The sequence below is a fragment of the Ixodes scapularis genome, unplaced genomic scaffold (genome assembly GCF_016920785.2).
Source record: "Ixodes scapularis isolate PalLabHiFi unplaced genomic scaffold, ASM1692078v2 PGA_scaffold3__209_contigs__length_174095766, whole genome shotgun sequence".
NCBI lineage: Eukaryota > Metazoa > Arthropoda > Arachnida > Ixodida > Ixodidae > Ixodes > Ixodes scapularis.
In genome coordinates, this window is record NW_024609868.1 from 35294110 (window position 1) to 35300262 (window position 6153).

A 6153-nucleotide genomic window follows, 5' to 3' on the forward strand; every position below is an offset into this window, starting at 1 on the left:
TGACTCGCATTAAAAACGCTTTTTCGTTCAACGTTCGAATGGACTAGTCGACCCTTTCTTCGTGTCCTCAGGACACTACAGTAAGATTTACGAAATCCGTGCTGATGTTCAAAAAGAAGGTTATGAGAGTAAAGAAAGTTTGTTATATTTGAGTAAAGTATATGCTCCATGAGCTTAGATGGAACACTGGTGAGAGAGATGGGACGGTAATTACTTATTAGTTGACGATCACCAGTTTTGTGAACAGGTATTACGTTCGCTGTTTTCCAGAGTTAACGCTGATATTTAGTGTTTTCTTTCTAAAAAAGGTTTATGTTTTCTTTTTCTTAATTTAAATACAACACATAGTGCCTATTGACACAGTTATTACTGAGCAAGGTTATATTCTGCAAGATAATCGTATCGGTGTCGCTTTTGTGTGTTTACTTGCAATTTTAGTGTCTGCTTCCAGAAAGTGGCGTGACAACGAGGTTGGGTAGTAGCCGGCGCAGTCACAAATCACGCTACCAGAGTTTTGATTTTGAGACTTCATCAGCGCACGCCTGCAAGTGTGTTTACATTGTTAAAATAAAGGCAATCACTGCGTTCTTACTTTCTCTGGGAGTCGCCGTTTCGTGCGCGAAAACGAATGCAACGGCTGCTGAGCCTTCACCAGAAGAGATAACAATATTGTAAATATGCATGTTTTTCGATTTGAGTCACTTAACGTCAGCTTTGCATGAAAGTGTGCGTTCTATATTCGCACCGTGCCGTTTTTAACCTTTACAATTCCGGTTTCTGGTGTTTGGACGCACACGGACGTTTAGACATATGGGGAGAGTTAGGAATGTCGGATGTGCAACGTCGAGGGCATGATAGATAGTTCTGTGTTTAGTTTTATGCAGGTACATGAAAATCGCGAAATAACACGAACTATATAAAACAATGTTATTTTGTTTTGGCACAAACTACTTGTGAGCCGAAAAAAGCATTGTTATAATAATAATAATAATTTTATTTGCATAAACTGGAAGGGGCCCATGTGGTGGTGTACGGCCCGGGCTAGGCAGATAGGTGAAAACCCTTACGCAGAGCGCCTGCCAGCCCGCCTCCACATGTGAAAAACAAAACCGATGTATAAATGTACAGAATATACACACTACAGAAAGTGCGTAAAAAGGAAAGAAAAGAAGGGGGAAAACATGTATCACATTATGACGAGGATGCCACCTGCATCCCATACATTCCGGCAAGCTCTCGTGACTCTGCCCCGTTTGATGGTAGTGGGCTGCGCACACTGAGCGTAATTGTCAGTTGTCAGTCAATGTTTCAACTACCTCGTTTTATCAATGGAAACGTCAAATGAAAATCACGTTATCCAGAATGCACCACATCAATTGTCACTTGCGCAGTGGACTGCGTAAATTACTGGTCGATCTTCTGTTCTTGAGGCAGAAAATATTGAAGAGAACCACACCCGCGAAAGCTCACAAACGCACAGTTACCGTGTCGCCTTCCACAGCTCGCCGTAACCGCTGGTTGTACTAAACTGCGCGCCGTCCATTTGCGATCCATGGCCCCGTCGCGTTCGTGCGCGCGCGCAAACATTTTCCGAATTTTTGCCGAATTTTTGCCGAATTTTTGCCGAACTTTCCTTCTAAATTTCGGCATGTGCGGAACTTTGCCGAATCTGAAGTTCGGCAGATTCGGTCCATCACTAACTTTTATGGCACAGGTGATAGACCCCCTAGCAACGACGCTCACGCCACATTGGCTGCTCGGCAACGCGCGGGAACTTAAATTTCGGATTCGGAGAGCGCGTGTATATAACCCGCCCCCCCCCCCTCCCCCCCCCCCCCCCCCCCTACGTTCACACCGCTTCGCGGCGGCAGTGTGCGGCTGCTAATTACAAAACTACTACCCACTTAGCCTCCCCCCCCCCCCCCCCCCGCCCCTTCTAACCCCGTACACGCCGCTTTGCAGCCAGCAACTCAAGCCCCGCTGTCCCCCATGCATATCCGTCAATAGTCCCATACGATTTAGTTCAGCGATGTTTCCTCGACAACATTTTTTTTTCTAGTGTTAATCGTAAAAAAGAAATGTAAATATCGCCAAATACCTCGACAAAGCAAAATGTCCGAGGAAAAAAAAAAAGGATGCCCACACCGTGGATAGAACCTGGGTCTCCTACGTATGAGGCAGACATCTTACAACTAAGTTACGCTACCGCTTCGGAAACTCGCGCTGTAACCACTGCCTATGTTGACGGCGGCAGCGCCTATCTCCACGATCCAGCCAATCCGGCGGGAGCGCCGTTGCTAGGGTTTGTATCCCCTGCGCGTTAAAAATATGCCCCCGCGGGTCGGGGGGCGGTGCCCTTGGAATTCCTTGGGCGCCGCCGGCCAGTGTTTGCCCTGCCCAGTGGCGGCTGTTTCAGGGGGGGCAAAACACATGCCTTGCCCCCCCACTCTGAGAACTGGGAGGTGGGGGGGGGGGGGGGGGCAAGCGCCCCCTTGGTTGGTACGCCCATGCCATTGTCCTTTTTAGAATGATTAACCCAGCAAATCAAGATACTTTGATTGGAAAGCCTAAACATCAGTTCGCGTTTCGGAAAAGCTTTGTTCATGCAATACGCCTCGCAAGTGGGCTCATTTTCGTCTTCTGCGCATAATAAAGGAAGTAGCGGCCACGTCAGAACGCCGAGCCCTGATTGGCTGATCGCGTCCCCCTATCTCAGCATCGTCTGCTCCTTTGCAACGTCGTCTGCTCGCAACGTCGTCTGCGCCTGTCTTACCTTTCCTGCGACTTTCGGAGCGAACTCGACTTCGCCTTTAAGAGAGGGCAGACGAAATAACTCGAGTGGTACGTTGTTTTTGTCTAAAACTAGCAGACACGCATCAAGGAGGGAAGTCAAAGGACTCACTGGCGAGGTGTCCCGGGGCGCCGAGGTTTGTTTGCTTAGAACCGAGAGTGAGCGTGTTACAGGGGCGGATCCAGACCTCCATTTTAGGGGGGGCGGTTCCTCGGTGTAAAACGGCGGGGGAGGGGGGGGGGGGGGGGGAGTGTTTATATTTTTCGTGGAGTTATCATTTTTACTAAACTCTGATAACATAATATAGATCTTGAGAGCTTTTGTATCGGTTTACCTGTCGTGGATGAACTCTTTGATTAAAACCTTTCGGGTGGCCACGCTAGAGGTAAGTATCTAGAAAATTGTGGTGGCACTATCTTTCCTGAAACTTGGGTTTCGGACCGACACTACGTGAGCAGTCGATATAGGGCAGCTTAAAGACATTGCCTTGGCAGACATTCTGGTTGGAGCTAGTGCTCAACTGCTGCGGCAACGGGAAGAGCGGCTTAAATCAATGGAGCAAGTACGTTGCAAACAAGCGACAAAAATGGCCCGGCGGCTTCGACGCTGCTCGCGGCGTCAAAACACTGTTGACGCAGCGAGCGAAACGAACGCTGCCAGGCAAGTTCGTCGGTTGTTCGCCGTATAGTTGGAATGTCCAGAGCGCAGCACTTGCGGCATTGCCAACCCAAACTCGTGTTTTCACGTGTTCTGGATGCAACTCGAGAGAACGAAAGCGAATAATTGTTGAATATTTTTGAAAGCATGTTGCAGTTCGGCAACCATAACTTTTAAACTTAGACAAGACCTTAAACCAGCAATGGATCCTTCCAAATTATATTCAATTGCACTTCGTCTGGATATTTTCTGTATGAAAGGAACACTTGTTTCTGGGTAGTTAGCTCATTCGTCAGGGGTCGAGAGGACAGGTGCAGAGATATGATGGGGCAGAACGGTTGCCCGGTCGGCGAATCTCAACTGGACTAAAGGCCGATCACGACTGCAGCATGGATGTTTGGAAGTCGGTGGTCACTCGAACGGGCACAGGCACTGTCTATTTAATTTATGTATAGTCGCATCTTTGAAAGGGCTAGTTTGCCCCAAGTCCCTAGGTAGGGAATTCGAAGCCGCAGTTGGAAACCAGCAAGCCCCGCCTCTGTTCCGTTTGATACACACATATTCGCTCCTGCAAAGCCGCGCGAAAGCTCTGCCGTCAATCCACAGAAGCCGCGTTTAACTCGAAATGTAAAGACGGCGCCAAGGGGAGACAAGGAGTAGTGGGCGCCTTTCCTAAAATATGTCCCGCCACCCTAGGTTGAAGCAGCATTGTATACAAATAAATGCCTACGGCGTCGGCTTGAGGACCCCGTGTAAGCAGCCTCCAGCCTTTAGAGTGCTTCTACCGTTTATCTTTCTTTTATTAGGGAGTTTTAGTAGACCGTGTTTAGCCCTCCGCTAACCCTCCGCTACGAAGAAACCGCTACTGCGCCTGCGCGCCGATGGCCTTGGTTGTAGAGTTCCGGGTAGCGGAGGGACATAGCGGAGCGGGAAACACGGTCTACTAAAACTCGCTAATAGCTTCCCGCCATGAGAAGTCGTACCGCAGGCAGTATGAAGCCCATTAGAGGAAACATCTCCCCCTTCTGGCGCTTGTCGGCTTCTTTCTGTATTCCGCGCTGCGGCGCTGATCCTCAGTGAGGGATGGAGGCGAGGACGAAAGCGGGCTTATGTTTAAGCCAAGGTCGTGGGGAAGCCCGGAGCGTCTTCAGGAGAAGCTCAGACCCACACTACACTGTACCCAGAGCATTTGCTTCCTCTCTCAGTTGAGAAGAAAAGCAATTGGTCACCTGGTTGTACAAGCTGCATCCTGCGTCGATTGCTTACGTTTTTTCTTCGAGCTGACGAAGAACCCCCGGGAGGGGGGGGGGGGGGGGGGGGGGTTGCCTGGCGAGGCGTTTGGGGGGGGGGGGGGGCGATCGCCCCCACCGCCCCCCCCCCCCCCCCGCCCCCTTGGATCCGCCACTGGCGTGTTAGTGTCCGCAAGTTCCCTCCCAAATACTTTTTCCCTCCATTCGTATGCGGCGAGACCACTCACTCTTTAACGGCGTCGGCGGGTTGGCGCAGTTAACGTCGTCTGCTTTACGTCTGCTAGTCAAAGCGATGGCTGCTTTACCTTTTCTGCGTCTGTCGAAGATTCACCGCTTTTTCACCGGCGAGAGTCACCGTTGCCTCGGGAAGCAAGGAGATAACAAGAGGAAGAAATTGACCTCTTAATCTAAAATTGAGGTCAGCGATCAGAGTATAATACGGGAAGGGTTCACAAGGGTCGTGCGGGCATATCCCATTCAGCACGCCAGCCGGTCGTGGGCAGACGGTCGCCGAGTCGCGGAGCGCCTGCTAGGCCTAACTGCCCAGCTCGTTTGGTCGCGTTCGGTGGAATCGAGGCCGTTGGAGCTTTTCCTGGGTGTTTGTGGATCCAGCGTTCTTGTTCGTCGTGGTCTGTTTCAAGTACTTCTTAATTTTTTTTTGCTGCTTGAAGTCGGGACGCGTCAGAAGCGCAGGTAGAAAAATAAACGTCCGTGGGTCGTCGCGACCGCGACGTTGTCAGCCATGCTGATTTGATCGTAAGAAGTGCGTAAGACAGCTTCGGAGGTGCCGTAGGATTTCGTCGTAACCTGCGCAAAACTTACGAAAATTTAATCTGGCCTCTGCGCTTCCGAAAGTCGCAGGAAAGGTAAGACAGACGCAGACGACGTTGCGAGCAGACGACGTTGCAAAAGAGCAGACGACGCTCAGATAGGGGGTCGCGATCAGCCAATCAGGGCAAGGCTTTCTGACGTCACCGCTACCCCCTGCGCAAGAAGCAGACGAACTTGCCCTCCGCATTGACGTGCTGTCTACTGAACGGCGGTGTGCCGTTCACTAGACAGCATGGTCAGAGTCGAAAAATAATGAAACAGTCGCTACGGGCTTGGACAAGAGACGGACAAGGCTTTCGATTTACTACTCCCAATACGTCCAACCAAAAAAAAAAAAAGACAAAAAAAAAAAAGGTCTAAAAAAAAGAACGCCGTTTTTTGCGGTGGTCTGCAAAATGGCCTCCAAAATCCCGAAGCGCGCGAACGCGCGCGCGCTTCGGTACACGTGGCGCCATCGCGTGTTGGGTTTAAAAAAAAAAGGTTATAAGTTTGAACTTAATTTAACAGTAATACAATAATTCCTAATATTTTCACAGGATTTATTAAAAATCAAAATATTATGTACTTAAATTTTTGAGAGAAGATAAGCTTTAGCATCATAAAGACGTCACAGGTCACATGACA